At 33.4% G+C, this 23,788-nt stretch overlaps 1 protein-coding gene across 1 annotated transcript in view; it reads left to right on the forward strand.

The window, feature by feature from the left end:
- The window catches only part of LAMA2 (laminin subunit alpha 2), a 518,385-nt gene that overhangs the window by 122,576 nt on the left and 372,021 nt on the right, over positions 1–23,788 (forward strand). The window lies entirely within an intron of this gene.

Here is a 23,788-nt window from a genome sequence, read left to right on the forward strand (position 1 = left end):
TAATCAAGAATCACCATCACCCCCAATTCTTTAGGCTCGCAAATAGGATGGAATCTGGAAAAATGTTCCCATATTTTACTGTTATTCCAAATACAGAAGTTTATTTAATTGACTGAAGGCTGAGACCAGGAATGTTGAACTTAGAGGACTTCTTTACTTCAGCCTGTTCTCGCATGCTCTGGAATGAGGGGCTCTCAGCCACTCCTCCGTGGCCACGTGGAGGCAGAGCAGCAAAGGAGTTTGGTGTTAGTGAAGAGCGAATGGCCAAGATAGTTAACAGATACTACACACTGTAGAGGTTGTGTTTCCACAGGTGATCACAGTGGAGGAGTACCAGCGAGTGGGGGTCAGTCACATTATCAGGAGGCCAGATAGACAGCAGACATTTCCCTATTGGATGCTGTTTGTCATCAACAAGAGTATAGTGTGCCACCATCGGGTTTTGGATTCATTTTGGACAATGTGCACATATTTAGGAATTGCAAAGAACTGGTTAGTGGGTCTCATAGAAGGTACTCTTTCCAGCCATCTGGGACTCTTCAGGACCTGAGCAACAGGGTAACAGCAGGGACTCAGTGCTGCAGCCACATTGCCAACTGGCATGAATTTATTTCTTCCCCTACCAGCAGCTGAATGTCAGTCTTGAGTTAACAACACTTCTGAGGAAGACTCAGAGCACAATCAGGGAGGATCAGGGCAAACTAGTATAGTACACTGATCAATTATGCTTTAAATCAACTAGGTCTTATGTATAAATTCTCTGAAAATTCTAGTCTCAGAATGGACTTCATCCCTCTCTTGATAAAGACAGTTTGATCCTTTGCCAGTCACAGCAGTTGTCCCCCTTCATGTGATCATTGAAAGTTGGCTTTCCCAATCAGGAATGAGTCTGCTGTCTCTTGCCTTGGGTCATCTCCTAGGATAGGAAATCAGTAAGTAGTGATGGTTGGGTTTTCTGTTTTACTCTCCATCTATTCTTTTAGATAACACATGGAGCCCAGGGACTGAATCTTTAATATAGTTTTCACAAATCACTTACACTACTCTTTTGAACTCAACCACAATAGTGTTTATAGGCATACCTCATTTTATTGTGTTTTGCTTTATTGTGCTTCACAGATACTGCTTTTTTTTTCTAAGTTGAATGTTTATGGCAATTCTGTATCCAGCAAGTCTGTTGGCACCATTTTTCCAACTGCATTTGCTCACTTCGTGTCTCTGTGTCACATTTTGGTAATTCTTATAATATTTCCAACTTTTCCATTATTATTATATTTGTTATGATGACCTGTGATCAGTGAGCTTTGACATTACCATTATAATTGTTTTGGAGGCGCCACGAACCATGGCCACATAAGAAGGTGAACTTAATAATTGTTGTGTGTATTCTGACTGCTCACCAACTAGTCATTTCCACATCTCTCTCCCTCTCCTTGGCCTTCTTATTCCCTGAGACACACAACATTGAAAGTATTAACCCTACAGTTAATAACCCTACAGTGGCCTCTAAGTATTGAAGTGAAAGGAAGAGTCACATGTCTCTCATTTAAAATCAAAAGGTAGAAATAATTAAGCTTAGTGAGAAAGGCGTGTCAAAAGTCACGATAGGCCAAAAGCTAGACCTCTTGCACCAAACAGCCAAGTTGTGAATGTAAAGGAAAAATTCTTGAAGGAAAGTAAAAGTGCTGCTCCTCCAGTGAACATAGGAATGATAAGAAACCGGAACAGCATTATTGCTGACATGGAGAAAGTTTTAGTGACCTGGATCGAAGATCAGACCAGCCACAGCATTCCCTTAAACCAAAGCCTAATCCAGAGCTAGGCTCTGCCTCTCTTCAATTCTACAAAGGCTGACAGAGGTGAGGACTCTACTGAAGAAAAGTTTGAAGCCAGCAGGGATTGGTTCATGAGGTTTAAGGAAGGAAGCTGTCTTCATAGTATAAAAGTGCAAGGTGAAGCAGCAAGTGCTGATGCAGAACAGATGCGAGCTGCAGCAAGTTATCCGGAAGATCTAGCTAAGATTATTCATAAAGGTGGCAACACTTTTCATCACTTTTCAGTGTAGATGAAACAGGCTTCTGTTGGAAGAAGTGTAGATGAAACAGGCTTCTATTGGAAGAAGATGCCATCTAGGACTTTCATAGCTAGGGAGGAGGAGTCAATGCCTGGCTTCAAATCCTCAAGGGACAGGCTTACTTTCTTGTTAGGGTCTAATGCAGCTAATGACTTGAAGTTAAAGCCAATGCTCATTTATCACTCCAAAATCCTAGGGCCCTTAAAAATTATGCTAAATCTGCCTGTGTTCTGTAAATGGAACAACAAAGACTGGATGACAGCACATCTGTGTACAGTATGATTTACTGAATATTTTAAGCCCACTGTTGAGAACTATTGCTCAGGAAAAAAAATAGGTTTTTTTTTTTTCAAAATATTACTGCTAATTGACAATGCAGCTGGTCAACCAAGATCTCTGTTGGAGATGTGCAATAAGATTCATGTTGTTTATGCCTGCTAACACAACATCCATTCTGTAGCCTATGGATCAAGGAGTAATTTGAACTTTTAAGTGTTATTATTTAAGAAATTCATTTTATAAGGCTAGGCAAAGTAAATTGAAAACCTGTAAAGGATTCATCATTCTAGATGCCATTAAGAATTTGTGATTCATGGAAAGAGGTCAAAACATCAACTTTAATGGGAGTTTGGAAGAAGTTGATTCCAACCCTCATGGGTAGGTTGGAGGAGTTCAAGCCTTCGGTGAAGGAAGTAACTGCAGATGAAGTGGAAATGGCAAGAGAACTAGAATTAGAAGTGAAAATGTGACTGGGTTGCTGCAGTCTCATGATAAAACTTGAACAGATGAGTTGTTGCTTTTTATGGATGAGCAAAGACAGTGGTTTCCTGAGATAGAATCCACTCTGGTGACAGTGCTGTAAAGACTGTTGAAATGACAACAAAGGATTTAGAATATTACATAAACTTAGTTGATAAAGAAGCAGCAGGTTTTGAAAGGATTGACTCTAATTTTGAAAGAAGTTCTGCAGTGGGTGAAATGCTATTGAACAACATTGCATGCTACAGATGAATCGTTAGTGAAAGGAAGAGTAAATCAATGCAGCAGAACTTTGTTGTTACCCTATTTTAAGAAATCGCCACCGTTAGTAACCACCATGCTGATCAGTCAGCAGCCATCAACTTTGAGGCAGGACCCTTCACCAGCAAAAAGATTATGACTTGCTGAAGGCTCAGATGATTTATAGCATTTTTAACAATAAAATATTTTTAAAATTAAGGTATGTAGATTGTTTTTTTAAATACATGTTATTGCACACAGTACAGTGTAAACATAGCTTTTATATGCACCGGGAAGACAAAAACAATTCATGTGATTCTTTTTTGTGGTATTCACTTTATTGCAGCAGGCTGGAATTGAACCTGCAATGTCTCTGGGGTACTCTTGGACTTGTTATCAAACATAGTAGCATTTTTTCCTTCTAATTTACAACTGTAAGATACAATCACACGTTTTTACTAAGTCATTTTTATTCAACATGCGAATCATTATAAATTCCACAGATCAAAGAGTCCACCCAAAAACACACTGTTCAATGAAGCCATTTGTATTTTCCCATTTGCTTTGCATCCCACTCATCCATTCCCACATGGTTTCTCAAGAGTTATGTGGATTTGTTTTCCTGGTCTATTTTCCTTGACTTGACTTTAATGGCCTTAAGATGAGTAAATGGTTAAGACATCTTTTATAGTTCATTATTCCTAACAAGTGACAGGAAGCTGTTTATAATACTGGTTTTCCTGTCTCCAAAGTCTAGAATACACTTACCTGGAAGTGGTACAAGAATTTGTCCTTGTATGCTTCTGCATCTCAGGATGGTGCACCTATGTCTCTGTTCACTTCAGCCCTCTCTTACCTCCTGTGAGTCAACTTACCATGTGTTCAAGAGAAGGGAGAACACAATCTACAAAATAAAATAAATCCTTATTTCTACTCAACTCAAGATTTTAATTTAGTCAATGATTTAATGATGCACAAAAGTTAAGCAGTTTTAGTAATCAGATTTTATAAGGAATTCCTTAGTCAGGAAGGGGCTTTAGACCTCTTATTTGGCCTCAGGCTTTGTAGTAACAAACTGTGGAACAGATTCTTAGAACCTATTCAATTAAGGAACAAAGCTGCAGAAAAGCATACTTCAATGCATTGACAACAGAGAAAATGTGAATGTCCTTATTATTTTGTTTACTTCTCACAGTCAGCCTATAAGGCAACTAGTAGTATTTTCCCTTTGTAATAGTTGAAGAACACTGAGATTTAGAAAAGTTAAGTGACTTGGCCTTCTTAATAAAGTTTATTACGGGCAGGGCTGGGATTTCATCCTGAGTAGTCTTTATCTAGACCCCAAACTATGCCGGTATTTCCTAAATGGATCTAGAGACCTAGCTTAGGGAGAATTTTTGGTATATAATTTCAAGGGGTCCATACATAGTTTGGGTTCAAGAAATACCATGCTATAATCCCCTGGCTTCTATGGGAGAATATAGCCAGTATCTGTTTTGTAGAAAACAAAGAGTAGATCTCTCATTTTATTCTACATTTTAGTATGTCTCTAAAATGGCATAACTTAAGTCTTTTCCACCTACAGCTTGAAGGATTAATAGGTTATTCATCATAATATGAGCTATTATTCACCTGGGGCAAGGGCAGCAGTTTTATAATCATTAGGTAAATGTCACTGAATGTTTGTCATTGATTCACCAAGAGGTTTAACCATTTATTAGTTCTCCTTTTGGTTTTGAGATACATGAATTTCAACAAGTACCAGTATTTTGTTGTTGATACATACTTGGCTCCTCTGTGAAGTACTTTAATAAATTACTATTTTAAATAAATAGTCACAATTGAATTTCCTTGATTAAATCATTACAGATTACACTGGGAAATTTCTTTTACATTTTAACATTCAAGATAAGTACTAGAAAAATATAACAATTATTGAGAAGAAAGTAGATCCTTATTTTATAAATAGATTGTTTTTAGATTATTATTACTAAGCGATTATTAACTTTTCCCAATTCTACTATTTTCTCACAGCATATATGGAGCAGATATTTTAATCATGATGTGCCTCCCAAGTTCTAGATTAGCAAACTAAATATTATAATATCATGGCAAGAAATTGAAATAACAATATAGCAATATAACAACGAATTCCATCTGGCAATTATAGCTATTTTAAGATCCTGGTATGAGCATAAACACATTGAGAAGCTTAGCTGTTACCGTGGTATGTATGCAAAAACTCAATATAATGGCAAAGAGAAATATACATCAATTTAAAAGACAATAATAGGGAATTAAAGGTTAATAGGATGTCCAAGATACTTCATTTTAGTCCCTTTCCAACCAGCTTTTCACCACAACATGTCTTATGATATCTGATCTCATTTTAGGACTTTTTAAATTTGGCCATTTTCTCGGTCCTGCTCTTTGATTTGTTTAGGAAGAAAGTTGATTGGCAAGTAAGATAAAACACAGAGGGACAGCTCCTTAATAGACTTTAAAAAAAATGTATATTGAGTTCATATACATTCCTGGATAATCCAGGTACACCATGGAATTAGTTATGCTTATAGATAGGAATCTCCTTTATCTCAATACATAAGTCCATTGTCTTCCTAATTTATCCCCCAAAACTAAAAATACATTTATCAGGAAAGATTGTCTTACAGCTACAGAGATCAAGTTCTATATGTTCTTGCCCTAAATATTTTATTCATTGATCTTATAGAGACATATCTAGTGAGACTGATTAACCATCATACATAAGAGTTATGTTTTGAAGGAGGTTGGGTTAATATTTCCATGCAAGTATTACTGTACTTTTGGAATCTATGTGAATAGCATAGAACCATTTTTTTCTAAAGCCTTGAATCATTAATGTGATGATTAAACCTTTATATAATAATAAAGCATGAAATACATTGACTTATATCAACATGTTCAGTTTTTTCATATATTCAATTTTATTTTGTTTAAAGTAAAGGGTATCAAATTTTTAATTTCAAAGGAAGATTGTTATTCTTGTATATCATACTCTTTTCTCACACTCTCTTCTTACTCATTCCTATTGAAAGGATCTGTTGTTCTATAGCTTAGAGAGCATTATTAGCTCTACCTATTAAAGAATGGAAAAAATGAGATGTATACAATTATTACTTATACAAAAGGTAGAAAGGACTGTAAATGATATCCCTATATTTAATATCTGATTATCTGAATAAGGAAGAAGACACACATGTGATACATTAAAAAGCTAGGCAAGATGTACATAGTTCTAGCTGAATATGGTTCTGTTAATCACAGTCTATTTGGTGCAAGGGTTTCTTCCTGGAGACAGATCTCTGTGAAGGATTTAGCCCTTGACATGGTGGTTAGATGTTTATGTCCCTCTAGTCCCACTAGATTGCGAGTTCTTGAAGCAGAAATCTCAGAGTTCTCTCTATCCATCATGGCACTTAGCATCTAGCAGGAACTCCGTAGATTTGATGAAAGAATGGTCTTCAAATAACTGAATTTTTTTTCTTGGTATTATTTGGTCACTGCTAAATTGATGAATATAAAACTAACTATAGAGGAAATTATAATCTTCATATTCAAAATGTCCTACACGATACATCTTGTTTAGTATAGCAGAATACAATTAAATTCACAGTTCTTTACCTGCTTTTTTTTTTTCTTAAAGATCATTGATTCAATGTCTCAAGTAGGATCTGTGGTTAATTAGAAAATGTATTCTCTCTCTAAATGAATTTGTGCTGACCTTTTAATCACTAATAAAGGTGACAACCAGCTTTAGTGTCTATATTGTGCAGAACATTAGTTCTAATTGTCTCTCCTTCCATCTGCTTTCAGTACTGCACTCACATTGATCTTAGTACAAAATCAGATCTGAGATTCCTTCCACTAAAACTCTCTAATGGCACTCTGTAGAAGCACAATTGCGCACAAGGATTTATAGGATCTTTACCTCACCCCCTTTCATCTCTGGCCTCATCTCCCCTCTTCAGTTGCCTGACTGACTGCTTCAGTGGGCCTTAAAGTCTTTTGCAGTTGCTGTCCCTGTCTCAGGGCCTTTGCACTTGCTGTTCCTACTGTCTGGAATAATTTTTCCCAATTTCCATATAGTCTGTTTCCTCATTTCCTTTGGGTTTGTATTCAAGTGTTACATTCTTAGCAAGGACCTCCCTGATAATCGTGATTAAAATGACAAGCCCGTCCCTACTTCCTAACCTATTCCCTGTTTTATTTTTCTCCATAAAACATGATTATCTACCTTACTACATATAGTTCACTACAGATCTTTCTCTACTTATGATGGGATCACATCCCAATAAACCTATCATAAATTGAAAGTACTGTAAGTCAAAAATGCATTTAATACACCTAACCTACCACACATCATAGCCTGGCTTAACCTACCTTAAACGTGCTCAGAACACTTAAATTAGCCTACGGTTAGGCAAAATAATCTAACCCAAAGCCCACTCTATAATAAAGTGTTGAATATCTCACTAGTAATTTATTGAATACTGTACTGAAAATGAAAAACATAATGGTTGTGTGGGTACAGAATGGTTGTATGAGTGTAGGCTTTTCACCCTTGTGATCCTGTGGCTGACTGGAAGCTGAGGCTCACTGCCCTGCCCAGTATCAAACCATATCACAAGCCTGAAAAAGATCCAAATTCAAAATTGAAAGCAAACCGTCATAAGTCAGGAACCATCTGTATTTGTGTTGAATGTTATTTACCTACCCTTTTTAAATATAGTTTTCATGAGAGTGGAGATATTTGTCTGGTTTTTTTTTTTTTTGAATTGCCACATTCAAAGCTCTTAAAATAGTGCCCAGCATATGAAGCACTCAATAAATTTATATTAAATGAATAAGTGATTGAATGAATAACCAATGCAAAACATCAGTTCATAATATAAGAATCTTATTAAAGCTGAAAATTAAACAAAGGAAGAAATAATCTTACTTCTTATGATAAAATAGGCTATTCATTTTTTAACTTCTTATTTTTCCTTTCAGTCTTAGGTTAAATAGCATGAAGTAGATTTTCTCACTAATCCTTTTACTAAGAATGTTCTAAACTTCAGTTATATTTGTTACTCTTTGTGTGACTTTACCACATTTATAGCTTTATTTGGGAAAAGTAGATTTTAATCAGTTTAACTCTTTTGTAACAGAGAAGTCTAGGACTAGAATTTTTTAATTTATATTTTATTATTTCTTTGTGGGGAAAAAAGTATATGTGAAAAAGGGGGAGGGACCACCAGGGTGCTGTTTAAACAAGAGTGTAGACAAAGGGTATTATATATTTTGATATAAATTACTGATAAACTAAATTCGAGCAACATCATGAAAATATAAACATTTTGGAGATGCAGATCCTATTTCAAATAGTGTCAACATGAATGCCCTGGAAAATGATTCTTGAAACCAGGGAATATGTGAAAGAATTGTTTATTTAAAAATAGAAATAATAATACATAAGGGAGAGATCTGTTAAAACTCTGTGGAAAAGATGTTAAAATTTTTAAATTATACTAATTTTGTTATGGCAAGTCTGAACAGGACTGCCTAAAATAGACTGAATGTGGGCAATTTTTCACAACTGTCTGATGAATTCCACACAGGAAATACAACTGTATTTCATCATGTTGGTGGAATACTGTGTGTTTTCCCATTTTATTCTTAAAGCCTAAGTTTTTACTTATTATATATATGTGATTATAATTATATGTATTTATATATTATATATATTTAAGTTATGCAATAACGTATGTGTTTTACATGTTTTCATGTGTAGATAATACATTTTTCCAATGTGACCCTGACTCTTAAATATACAAAGATGGCAAGAATGAGGCTAACGAGAAAGGAGGAGATGTAATTTTGTCCAACTTCCATTTCCTGACTTATCACTTGATTTACTTTTGGTAAATTATCCTACTTTTATACTCCTCATTTGGTCATATGTAAATTATAGTTAATGTTGCTACTTCTTTTTGAAGAAGATTATTAGAAGGCTAAAGTGATATATTATAGGCAAATAGCCAAGCACAATGCTACACAGTATTTGGTACTCAGTTCAGTAACAGTTCCTGGCCTTCTACATTGAAAATAATGCTGAACAGAGAATAAATGTGCTAGAGTTGTAATAAGAGTGATATAAAAAAGCAAAACAAAAGCTAGTTTAACAGCAAAAACAGTTTAATTACTGGGATATTTGAAGGTTACCTACAAGTTTCACTTGGCATATAACTTTTAAAAAATTATGGATTCAATATATATTCAGTATTTTGTGAAAATTAATATCTATGTAGAGAAAGCCTAAAAAGTGTCACTTGGGCATTGAACTCTTTTTATTATAACTTCTGTATGATTTTGTTGTTATTATATCTTCCTGATTACTGAATTTTTAATCATTAAGAAGTAACCTTATTCATTACTATTATGCTCTTTGCTTAAATTTCTTTTCTGCCTGATATGATTTTATTTATATCAGCTTTATTTTGTTATCATTTGCATGTTTATTTTTCTGTTTATTAATTTCAACTTTTCTGCCACCTTCCATGTTTTATACACAGCATATAGTTGAATTTTGATGTTTTAACTAGTGTGACAATGTATATCTTTTAAAAAAACATTTTATTTGTGTTTGTGTACCTAATATTTTTATTGAAGCATGTATATGAAAAAATTGGCAAATGATAAGTGAAAAGCTTGATGAATTTTCACAAAGTGAATCTACCTAAGTAAGTACTACCCAGATCAAGATAACCAGTAATGCAGAAATTACCCTCATGTTCTCTCCTAGCCATTCTCTTCGCTCTCTGTAAAGGTAACCAACATTCTAACTTCTATTCAGCAGTGAAGGCCATTGGCCCCAAGTACTTTCTCTGTGGATAGGCTTTGAGTTATAGATCAATTTCTATAATAAATGTGGGATTCTTCAGTGTTTTTATTTCTTATTATGTCTGTTTAGTTGAGTTGGGCTTTTTAAGAAATCTATCCATTTAACCTATATTTTCAAATATATTGACATGAAGTCAATGATATACCATTATTGGCTTTTTAATATATAAATGGTCTGTATAATGTATAAATGATCTCTTTTTTGTTTGTTTGTTTTGAATGTTGTTGGTGCAATCTTCATTTTGGTTTTCGCATCTTTAATAATTTTTTTTATAATTTTGGTATTTTTTCAATAGTCAATTTTTGACTTGGTTGATTTTCTCTATTGTTAGATAATTACGTTGTATTTAATTCTGCTTTTATGTGTCTTGTCTTTTACTTCTAATTTTTTGGGGGGGATTTTAGTTTACTGTTTTTCTGTCGAATGGATACTTAGATGATTAACATTTCAGCCTTTGTTTTGTCCACATATATTTTTAAGGGTACATATTTGCCTCTACATATGGCTTTAACTGCATATTACAGGTTTAATGTTGCACATTTCATTATCATTTATTTAAAAGTATTTTCTAATTTTCATTATGATTTCCCGTAATACATGGGTTATTTAGAAGTTAAGTGCTTCATTTTTAAACTATTGAGTGTTTTTATTATCTTTTCATTTTTATTGTTGTTTTTCTCACTTAATTTAATTGTAGTCAGTTTATTTCCAGTTTTCTGAAATTCAATTTTTTGAGACTTGTTTTCACCCAACATACATTTGTACTGAGAAAGAATATGGGCTCTGTAGTCAGTAGTGGTAGTTTTATAAATGTATCAGTGACTTATGTAAGCTTTATTTATATATATTGAGGCTGTTTTATTAGGGGCATACAAATTTAGGATTTGTGCTATATTAACTGTTCTTTCTATTGCTAGCAATAATTCTATCCTTAAGATTTACTTTTATAGTCTTGCTAGCTTCCTTTTTGTTAGTGTTTACATCACACAGCTTTTCCATTTATTTTGGTATCTTTATATTTAAGGATTATCTTTTGTGAGCAGTATGTAGTTGAGTTGTTTATTTAACCAATCTGACAGTCATTGTCTTTAAATTGGATATTTAATTATTTTCATTAAATACTGCATTAAATACTACTGATATTTGAGCTGAAAGTGCTATGTTCCCATTTTTAAAATTTTCTCTAATTTTTTGTTATATTTTTCTTCTGATTTTGGTTTTTTGAATATTAAAGATTTTTCCACATTTAATTAGTCTTTGTCTCCTTTCATTAACTTGTGTTCTCTGCAGTCTTTTATTACCTGTTTTATTAATTACCATAAATATTATAGCATGCATCCTTGATTTCAGAACTTGCTATAAATTGATAGTTTCATCACTTCCCAGACAAGGCAAAAGGCCTTATAACATTTTAACTCCATACTCTCCATCCCCACCACCCACTCTCCCTGACCCCAGTCAGATTTTGACTTATAGTTCTGATGTGTTTAATTTTATATATATATTAAATTCCATAAGAAGTAATTATTATCATTATAAACAGGCAGTATTCATTTAATTTTAAACACATTTAACTTTTCCTGTTCTCTTTCTTTATTCTTTTGTTAGTAGACTTCCCATTAGATCATTTACCTTCTGTCTTTTTTTTTTTTTTCCTTTGTTTTAAATGACAGTTTGCTGGTGACAAATTCTCTCAATTTTTTTTTCTGAAAGTATTTATTTTCCCTTTATTTTTGAATCACATATTTCATTAGGAATCAAATTTCCACACTTTAATGATCTTATACCATTATTGCTTGGTTTTTATAATTTCTGTGGTGAAGTCAGTGGAAGTTCTTATTGCTTCTTTTTTGAAAGTGAAGTGTCTTTTTTCTTTGAAGATTTTATTTCTTTGGTGTTCAGGGATTTACTAAAATGTGTCTAGTGGTGATTTTATTTGTATAAGTAGTCGTGGGATTCAAAAGCTTCTGGATTCTATGGGTTGATATATTTCACTGGTTTTGAAAATTCCCAGCCAATATTTCCTCAAAAGTTACTGTTCACTTTCTCTCTTCTATTTCTGGGATCCGAGTTACACGTATGTTAGCTTTTTCATTAAGCGCATTATGTCCATTAAGCATTATTCTATGTTTTTCTTTATTTTCATCTTATTTTTCCCTATCTCTCTGAAGGCTTCTTTAGTCTATGCATTTTCTGGTGACCTATTTTTGAGTGTATTAATGCTTTCTTCTGTTGGATCTAATCTTCTATTAAACACATTTACTGAACTCTTAATTTCAGTAATTCTATTTTTCAGTTCTAGAATTTCCATTTGATACTTAAAAAAAAAATTGATTCCAGACTACTTCGTTTGGTCATCTGGAACACATTAATCACAGTTGTTTTTAATTATATGTCTGATAACTAGCATTTGAAACATCTGTGAGTCTGTTTGTATTTTTTTCCCCCTTCTTGGTTTACAGATTCGTCGAAAGCTTGGTAGTTCTTTTTTTTTTTTAATTAAATAATATACATTGTGTCTTAAATTTCATAAAAATTGTTTTAAATGAATTTATGTTCATTCTGGCAAGAGTTAGACTAGGACCAGATTGCCTCAATTCAATCAGCTATTTAGATTTTTGGGTCCTGATCAGGGATTCTGGTGGCTGTTTCTGGTTTGCCCTTATTTCTAGACCTTCAGGGCTCCTAACTGAAAGTCTTTTCTTTCTTGGCAGACTCTGAAATTTAAATTTTGTCTTTTCAGCTCTGTGAGACTTACCAAAGAGCTGCCCAGCTTTTCACCTCTTATGAGTTAATTTTTGCATGATGTTTATCTTCTGAATCCTTCACCTAATTTGGCAACTCTCTTGAGGACAAAAGATGAGTAGAATGTAGAGCTCATTTTTCTATGGCTCATGGTTCTTCATGTCCTGGCTGACTTCACAGTTCTGAACTCCAATCTTCATCTTCTCATCCTGTGAGATTGATGAAAGCTCTAGGATGTAGCTTTCTATATGAGCCTCTGTTTACCTCTGAGTAAATCAAGGAATACCCTGAGAGGAAAATGGCTAGCTCATCCTGATCTCTTTTTAATCAAGTCTGTCTGCTTTGTTTACTCTCTGATGACTTCAAATAGCTGTTTTTACTATTTTATTAAGCTTTTATAGTTCTTCTCTTTGAAAGCAAACATGTATTTGCTTTATTTATAGTTAAATCAGAATATTATCTGATGAGAATTTTTCTTTTTTGTGAAGTTAAGGAAGATTTTCAATGATTTCTTCAATACTAAAATATATCAATTATTGAGACATTCTAATCGGTTATAAAGAAAGCAAGAAAACATATTTAAAATTGGAATCATCCTGAAAAATCTGGGATGCAAGAATTTGTCCCCTAAAGCAGTCCTAATTAAAGTAAGTACAATCCTAAGTAGGAAGAACCTTGCCCCCTTTGGATTTGCCCTCAATAATATATAAAGAAAATCATGTTACAGTAATAAATTGGAAAAACTATTTATTGAGTAAGAACTACTTGACAAGCACTGTTCTAAGCCTGAAAGTTTGGCCATAAAGGAGCCAGAAGTCCTTGTTTTTCAAGATTTTACATTCTAATTGCAAGAGTCAGGGAGGGTTGCTTGGGAAAGAAAAGGTACATGGAAAATTAAGTAAATAATTTAGCTAAAGTGTCATGGAAAAAAATAAAACAGTATAATATTATGGAGAATGATAAAAGGACACTTTATTTGTATGTCCTACCTATGGGTTTCTAAGAAACTGATATTTGAGCTGAGAATTGATTAACAGACATTGCCAGTCATGAAAAACTCTGAATAAGTTTATACCATGCAGAAGTAACCTTGGTAGGCTGAGGAATGAAAAAAGGTCCTTGTGTGGCTGAAACATACTGATCAAAAGCAAAGGTTATATGAGATGATGTCCAGGAGGTATCCAGTTCTACTTATAGTAATTTCTGGAGAGAGTGGTCAGTCATGATAAGGTGCTAGATTTTTGAGTGTAATGAGAGACCTGCAGTGAGATTTAAGAAAGGAGTAATATGATTTTATTTATTTTGTTAGAAATATTATTCGGCCTGCTAAAGGGGGAATGTAATGAAAACTAGGTGGCAGTTAGGAAACCACAGCAATATTTTAGCCAAGAAATGATGGTGACTTGGACTACGGTGGTAGGAACAGATATGGACAGAAATGGTGGATTGGGATCTGCTGTGCAGGTTGATATAACTAGATTTGATGGTAAAATGGGGATAGTGGGTAAAGATGTTGATTCCTAGGATTTTGGCCTGAAGAAATTTACTTTACTGAGATTGTTATAGACTCAAGAAAAAGCAGGATGGCAATTCTAGGTGGTAAATAGGGCTCTGTTTCGATTTGTTATATTTGAAAAGGGTATTAGTCATCCACATGGAAATATTAAAGACACAGTTGGACTTATGAATTTGGAGTTTAGGGGAAAGACTAGAATTAGCGATATGAATTTGAATATCATTGGCAAAGAGGTTGTATTTAACACTATGGCCCCATTTAAAATCACCTAGAAAGAAAGTATAGAGTTAAAAAAAGTTCCTGAAATTGAATCCTTGGCACTTCAAATATAGTGGTGAGTGGAGTAAGGAGGAGAGAAAGGTGAAATTGGAGAAACCAAGATGAAATATATCAAGAAAGAGGGAATGATCAACAGTGGCAATATAGCTGCAAAGAGGGACAAGTTACACTTAGGTATTGGAAATATGAGAATATAGAAAAAAAGCATCATATTAAATTTCAGAGAGTGACGATATTGTTTTATTAGAGAAACTTTAATAAAAGGTGAATGGCTCCAAACACTGAGATTTAATTTGAAGCTTTCACCACAGCAACACCTATCAGCGATCAGTTTATTTATATAAAAACACAAACATTGATTGTGTAATTTTCAAATTAAGGTAACAGCTAATAAAACAGTACAGAAGAAAATAGATTATAGCATCCTATATCTATTAGCCAGATCATGCCTAAATATTAAAAGTAATATATTTCCTGTCAAAATACTTCAGTTTTGTTTGTTTTAACAAATATTTTAATGTGGCTTTTTAGCCAAGTTTGCTGTTGGAAGGTCATGGTAGATTAATCTCAAATTAGCTGAAACAATGAACTCAACTAAAAGAAAAATTGGCCTCATCATGTAGTACAACCAAGGAAATCAGCCCCAAACCCTAATGAGCAGTTGCCTCTCTGCATTGGGTCATTATGATTATATCAATTTAACAAGCCATGTTGGGAAGCACAGATGAATAATCTTCAAAATACAGAATGAATACCTAATTTAGCTGTCTGCCTTTATACTATTTACTATTTTTGTGATAAAATCTTGCAGTAATGGGCTGGAACATACCATCTTCTCAGTAATAATATTTCAGTACAATGTCCATGTTTGCTCAGTCATCATCCTCACTGCCACCTCCCTCAATTCATTTCAACTGATAAGCTTTTCTATCAGTCAGTGTTTAGAATAATTTATTTAATTAATGATTTTGGAAGTATAGCAATGTTTATAAAATAAATAGAAAAATCGAGAAATGGAGTAAGAAAGTGAAAAAGATATTTTCCACTGCTTTTAGAATATACTTAGGAAACTCTGCACCCTTTAAATAGTAATGCCTCATACCCACCTCCTCCTAGTCCCTGGCGACACCATTCTACTTTCTGTCTCTATGAATTTGACTACTCTAGGTACACCATATAAATGGAATTATGTAATATTTGTCCATGCATGTTGTAGCATGTCAAAATTTCCATTCTTTAAGGCTGAATGATAATCCATTGTATGTATATACCACATTTTGTTTGTCCATTCATCCATTCATGGACACTTTGATTGCTTCCACCTCTTGGCTATTGCTAATAATGCCGCTATAACATAGATATACAAAAATATTTTTGAATCCACGCATTTGTTTCTTTTTGGGTACATACCCAGAAGTGGAATTGCTAGATCATATGCTAATTCTATTTTTAACTTTTTAAGGATCCACCAAAGTTTTCCATAATGGCTTCACCATTTTACATTTCCACCAACAGTGCATGAAGTTTCCCATTTTGCCTACTGTTGCCAAACCATGTTATTTTCTGCCTTTTTCTGATAGTTGCCATACTAATGGGTGTGAAGTGGTAATGGTTCAGATTTTCTTTCATAGTTTTTAAATCTTTCTTGAGATAACATGAGATAAATCATTCAGAGAGATACATAATAACTTTTAGACCATATGCTGTTGGAAAGAATAGCAGTAAAGAGGGACCATGTAAAATTTGAGAATCTTGAAACATGACAGATAAAAGATTCATATGAAAGGGCGTTAAATCCTGGACAATTTTGTTCATCTTACTGAAATGTGTCATTAACAACAGGCATGTGATAAGTTGGAGTCAGTTAGAAAATTAACTATTTTATTTACCATAATTTATTTGTGTAAATTATGTTTTTTATAATATAAATAGTTTAATAATATAAATATAATATGTAGAGTACTTGTGTCTAGAAGTATAGCACTTTTATCTTTAGGGAGTAAACGGCACTTCTTGCAAACCTGTTTGGTCGCAGGTGCAGGGCAAAATGTTTTACATGCGTCATTTTATGTGTTTTTTTTTTTTTCAACTCTATAAGAACAATACTATTACAGATGAGAACATTTTGCATCAGAGAGATTTAGCAATTTGATCAGAATTTCACAGCTAGTAGCGATAGAGCCAGAGTCCAAACCCAGTTCTCTTTCTGATTTCTGAACCTGCCTTCTATACTCCAAAGAGGTTTCATGCAACTTAATTCCTACCTGAATCTTAGAGTAATCAAGAGCATCAAAACTTCCCCGTATACCGTATACATTTGCATGTATAATGGCATGTATACATGCCAGAAACTGTGATAATCTCATTAAAATGAGATAAGATTAATGTAAAAGAGTATTAAAATTTAAAACTACCTCTAAGTTAAATTTAAGATTTATCAAAGATACTAATAACCTCTAGCTTATATGTATAGATGTAACTTGAAATACTGAGTTGGCTATTTAAATGTATGTCTGTGTCCTTGGTCTTTAAAGTGTTTCAAAGAGAGTTATTGCATTATTAAATGCTATTCATTGCTCAGTTTAAGTAATTTTCTTTTAAGGAATCATGCAGAATTTGTGAGCCTGTATAAGAAAATTCTTTGAGCAGTTACAATTGCAATAGACTAAATCCTACACTAGAATATTTGAGAAAGATTACCATTGATCCAGTTTGGTTAAAATGATTTCCAGAAGTTTAAATCCTCATTTCTTTATCTTTAGTGTTATTCATTGATTTTCCTAAGGAAGGGCTTTTAAGCTTCTCCCCAGTAATCACAATGAAAACCTGCTTGAATATTTACATATCAACATAGCTATTAAAGTTCTTAGTACTTACAGACATTAAGTAGAATTCCATATTATAAATTCTACAAATGAAGCATTTCTGAATATAGAGAAAATAAGTATAATTTTAAGCACAAAAATTTGCATTATTTTTTATATCATTGTCAAGTGTAGAAAATGAAGGTTAAGATGCTAAAACAACTTGCTAAGAAACAATGGTTTATTATAAACTTGTTTAATCTGTATGTCAAATGCTTGGGGTTTTTAAAAGTCATATATCTCAATCAAAATATTTCTAAAAACGTAGTGATACCTTTGACAAAGTTATATTTTATACTTGAAATAAAAATTATACTAGATGATTGTATTAAAAGCCATACTTGCATGTGATACTATTTAAATGCAGAAATATGTAAGAGTTCTTGATAATTCCTTTACGAATCTTCATTACTTTTCTAGCATCTGGATGGATACAGGTGACTAACATGTAAGGTGCCCAAGAAGTAGCTGTTGAACAAATGGTTAGCCTTGCTGAATGGCTCCAAGCTTTGTTCTGTGCTGCTATAGCATTACTTTCTAATTAAATTGTATCCCTCTTTTTTAACTATTATACAAATTATTCCTTGCTCAGAAATAGCATAAATTGCTAATGCAACCTCTTAGGCTTAACACAGTTTTTCAGTTCTCTAAGTCTTTAAAACACCCAGTAAATTTAGAATATAATGTGTTACTTCTCTTGTAGGTGCCTACTTTCAAGTTTCCAGAAGAGCTCAGTTTCAACAAGAAACACTTGTATATATTGGCTACATAATGTGGGGATTCTGTCTGAGGAATGTACTTAAAGTAGATGCTATTGTAAATTATAAAATTTAAGACTCCTCCTATTTATGGTCCTCTCTAAATTAGGCTATATTGTCAGTTTCCTAGGAATAATCTTTATTCCCTATCTGAAAACTGACTATATTGACTAGCTTTAATTCTTTTGATTTTCATTAAAACTTTGAATTCCAAATTAATTTGTGAACTTCATGGCAATATGAAATTATGTTTCATCAAACATCTTTTTATCTATTTAAAATTATTATATTTTACTATTTCCAATATGGTTTAAAAGGAGTACTTTTAAATTTTATTCTTGAAACATTTGTTTTTCTCTATAGGTATTTTCCTGTTGGTTGTTTTTCCCTCATGCATTTTGGGAGTTTTACCTAGGTTTCATAGCAAGCATAACTGTCTTTACAGCTTTTTCTTCTCATGAATTAACTTTTTGATACAGATTTTGCTTTATTGTATTACAAATTTAGTTAATAGCAATAAGATTTGGTTTTATTTTCTTTCAGTTCTCTTCTGCACACACACACCAACACATATATTTACACACAAATACATATGTATTTTAAACTGATAGCATACTGTAGATAAAATTCTATATTCTTTTCAACTGTATTCTGTTAGCTAGATACTATATTATGAACATCTTCCTCATATAATTATGTGGTCTTTGAAATTTAGTTATTTAAAAATTAAATTTCAAATGTATGGTCTCATAGACTATATTCCTGCTTCCAGACCTTCTAGACATTGTGGACATCCTGAAATGCAAGGGTGATATAAGTGAGAGACAACACCTACCAGGAGCTCAGGAAACACGATGGACTTTCTGTTACCTGATGATATCATGGGAGCAATTATATCACCTTTCAAAACAAATAATAAATCTCAATAATTAAATTTTAAAATGTATTCCACCATTGCATTATGTAAATATATTTTCTTCATTTTTATTCATTACAACAGTGAAACCAAACAAGACAAAACAAAAACAAATAACTGTTGGCAGGTGAATATACAAGTGAGGGTTAAGGTAGACTTTACTCTCACTTAGAAAATATCTTTTGACTAATCTAATTTCTCTTTGTCTCTGTGTCTCTGGTCTCTTTCTCTCAGTTAAAAGTTTCAAAATAGATCTAGATTTTTTTGCTAATCTGATATGTCACTTTATTTCCCTATCAAGATTATCTAAAAAGAATAACAACTTACATCCTATGTATTGTTTAGGAAATGGATGAAAGCACTGCTACTGATGATAACATATTTAATGAGCGTGTAATATGGGTTGGACACTGCAGTAGCACTTTATGTGTGTTATGTTTTGTAATCCTCACAACTTTATAATGAAAATGTATTATTATTTTTATTGTCCAGATTAAAAACAATGAGTCACAGAGAGGTTATGAAACTTTCTCAAGTAGCAAGAGCCCATTTAATACTATGCTGCATCTGTCTCTCAACCACTAACTCCACTTGAACGTCTAATGAAGCATCACATATTTTACAGTTCACAGCAGAGGTCTTGTTGATTTCCTTCCTCCAAACATGCACCTTCTCAGTAATAGCACCACTCTTAATCCAATTATTCAGACAAATAGATAAACACAAACAGAAAACTTGGGAATTATATTTGATTATTATTTTCCCTTCATACCCCTTATCCAAATTCTGAAAACTCAACCTATAAAATATATCCTGAATTTGACCACTTCTTATCGGCACCACTACTACCACTACTTTTCTTTTTAACATGTTTTATTGAGTTATAGTCATTTTACAATGTTGTGTCAAATTCCAGTGTAGAGCACAATTTTTCAGTTATACATGAACATACATATATTCATTGTCACATTTTTTTCGCTATGAGCTACCACAAGATCTTGTATATATTTCCCTGTGCTATACAGTATAATCTTGTTTATCTATTCCACATTTTGAAATCCCAGTCTGTCCATTCCCACCCCCTGCTCCCTTGGTAACCACAAGTTTGTATTCTATGTCTATGAGTCTGTTTCTGTTTTGTATTGATGTTATTATTATTATTTTTTTAAGATTCCACATATGAAAGCACTACCACTACTTATCTGCATCACTGCCACCTGAATCTAAGCCATCATCATCTCTCACCAGGACTCCTAGAAAAGCTCCTGACTAGTCTATTTGCTTTCCCATCCCCTCTTCATAACCTACCCACCAAACAGCAGCCATAGTAATCTTTAAAAAATGTACATTGGATCTTATCACCCCTCTGCTCAAAATTCTACAATGCTTTCCTAACATACAGAAACAAAAATCCATACTTCTTGTTATATCCTGTAGAATCTGCATGGCCTGGCCCTTGTGTGTTTCTCCAACATTATCCCAGATCATCATCCATTGCTGCTATTTTATTCTAGCCACATTTTGAGGTGAACCAAGTGCATTCCTGCATCAGGCTCTTTATACTGGCTATTTCCTTTGCCTCAAATACTCTTTTCCCCAGATCTTGACATGGCTTAATTTGTCATGTCATGTCATGTCATTTGAACAGAAGTCTCTGCTCAAATAAAAATTCTTCTGTGATCACCATCTATTGTAGAAACCCCTACCTAAAATTTCATTATTTTTTCAATTATCTAGTTTGTTGCATTGGGGGCCTGGCAGATGATTAACCGTTGATTGTCCAGGGGTAAACAAAAAGCCCTAATTTGTTGTGTTAGCCAGTTTCTGTAGTGTGAATACTCACATCAGGACTGATTTCAAGCTACCAAAATGATGTCATTGAACAAGGAATTGGGAAGATATAAACACAATTGGCTTTTTAAAAAAATTAAAATATGTTTGCTATACAATATTGTGTAAATTTGATTTGTACATTAATTTGATGCATCTATATGTTGTAATATGATTGCCATTGTAGCAGTAATTAACATCTCTATCATGTTATGCAATATCATTTTAGTGGTTGTAATAATTCTAGTCTCTTAGCAAGTTTGATTATTATAATGCAGTGTTGTCTGCATTCACTGTACTGTGCATTAAATCTCTAGGACTTATTTACCACTTGTTGCAAGTTTGTACCCTTAAACCACATCTGCCCTATTCCCCAACCCCTACCTGCCTGGTAATGACCATTTTACTCTCGTTTTTATGAGTTTGGATTTTTGAGATTCTATAGATAAGTGATATCATCCAGTACTTGTTTATCTCTGATGACTTCTCTAACTTAGCATAATACACGTGCTCAGCATTCACCCATGTTGTTGCAAATGGCAGGACATCCTTCTTTCTCATAGCTGAATAATATTTCATTGTATATATGTATAATCTCTTCTTCATGCATTCACCCATTGATGGACACTTAGGTTCTTTCCATATCTTGGCCGTTGTGAATAATTCTGCAATAAATATGGGGGTGCATTTGTCTCCTCAATATCCTGCTTTCAGTTCTTTTGGGTATAATACCTAGAAGTGGAACTGCCAGATCTTATGCTGAATCTATTTTTAAATTTTTGAAGAACCTCAGTATTGTTTTTCATAGTGACTGCACCAGTTTACATTTCCATCCACAAGGTACAAGGGTTCCCTTTCCTCCACGTCTTTGCCAGAATTGGCTTTTGAAAGCCAGTACAAGCTGGCTCCAGCAGACTACTGGTATGTTTTCTGTTTTTCTAGAATATAATCCCTGTGAGAGAGCAACTTTGTTATCTTCTCCACTCTATTTCAGCACTTTAAAGACTGGCACAGTAAATAATATGTTGCTCAATAGTATTTTAGAATAAATGAGTCAGTGAACTAAATATATTACTCTGTGAGTCTTTAAAATATATATGGAAGTGCAGAATTTTAGAATCCATAATAGGAATTCTGAGAAAAATAGGTATAGTAATACTAGCCTAAGTTAATGTGACTGCAGGTATGACTGTCTTTCTTGCCCTTCTTAATCAAGGAGTCATCCCAGTCCCCTTTTGAATATATTCTTTTAAGCCTCCCTAAAGAGATTACTGAGCATGTAGACATTTAAATGTATTCTGTTCATATTTAAATAATTTCATTTATGTTTAGTGTTCAAAATTAATCTGATGTTTTCCAGTATGTTGTGTACTTTAAGCATTTGATGCATGCCCAAAATGTTGTTCATGTCAAGAATATCTACAATTCAAATCATGACCTTCTTTTGGTTTGTCCTATAAAGTGACCTAGACATAAAAAGGATTAGACTTAAAAATATTAATAGTTATACAGCTTTTGTTCACTTCTGTCTATGATGATACTTGATAGTATATTATACTGAACAGGCAAACAATGGGAAAAGGGTCTCCTTCACACAAAATATGTGTAAAGTCTGCTTTCAATAAGTTACTGCATTTACTACCTGTTGATTATGATCACTGTTTGAATACCATTATACTCATTGCAGACATGATATCTGGAGTAAGAAAAGGTTAAGCCTTCATCCTTCATACCTCTTATAAAGCTTTGCAAATAGCTGCAGCTGTTTTGCAACAATCCACAGTATGTTTAGGTCTCGGCTTAGTAATGAAGCACTTCATTAAAATGTTGTTTATAGTGTTTCTGTTCACAACAGTACCTCCATATATGCTTATGGTAGAGTTGCACGGATGTTCTATTGTCATCCATTCTCTGCTGTTAGGTGGATTCAATTTATAGTGTCGGAATTTACTCTTGATGACTTTTCAGCTTTATCCTTTAATGTTGGGTAATTGTAGTCAATCAAACTGTTCAAGAAACCCTATGAATTCTATTTTATGCTTGGGGTATCATAAATGAGATAGAGCTTGATTCCACATTAGTAAAATACTATTTCTGTTTCCCAAAGGTATATTGTTCTTTACAATTTCTTTCTAGGCATTATTATTAAATGTTCTATTGGATAGCGATTTCAGGATCAGAATATAATGACATTTTGTTGTACTTTAAATGGAAACCTGTGCAGGGTTTTTTCTAGTGAATTATTTTATATAAATTAATCATGTTCAAGGCTGATAGAATGTTCACAGTGGGACATTTGGTACCACAGAAAATATCCAAAATAATTTGCTCTTTTTCAGGACAACTATAACCATGACTTTTTGTGACATTCATAACCTGCTTAATTGGACAAATTTCAGTGTTAGAAAATTGTTCTCTGTCACTCTTTAAGCTTTTTTCCCCTCCTGCTGTGCTAAGTCCTAATTTGATTAGCCTTGATTTTCCTCTAGGGGTGAAGGTTAAACAAAAAACTTTTTTACTTTGGTGCAACCAATTAATTAGTCCTGCATGGAGAGGTATGGAAAATCCATGAGCAGTCAGACTTCCTGATGGAGCAAAATGCTTGTTTGTGGAGGTGGCATAGAGAAGACAGTAAAATTTCCTAAGAGTTATCTGTGTGTTGTGCATCCTTTTGGAGCTTCAGAAATCTAGCTCAGCACTTCATAAATCTCTTCTGACTTGACATCACCAAAGTACTATGATGATTTGGTGCATTTCTAACTCGTAAAAATCAGGAGAAGTTTAGTCAGAGGACAAAGAGCAAAGAGTTTACAGGGTGGTTTTTATAAGAATTTTATCCTGTGTGCTCTTGACATGGTACCCTTTCAGACATATCTGTCATA

This window comes from Vicugna pacos, chromosome 8 (genome assembly GCF_048564905.1).
Source record: "Vicugna pacos chromosome 8, VicPac4, whole genome shotgun sequence".
Classification (NCBI taxonomy): Eukaryota; Metazoa; Chordata; class Mammalia; order Artiodactyla; family Camelidae; genus Vicugna; species Vicugna pacos.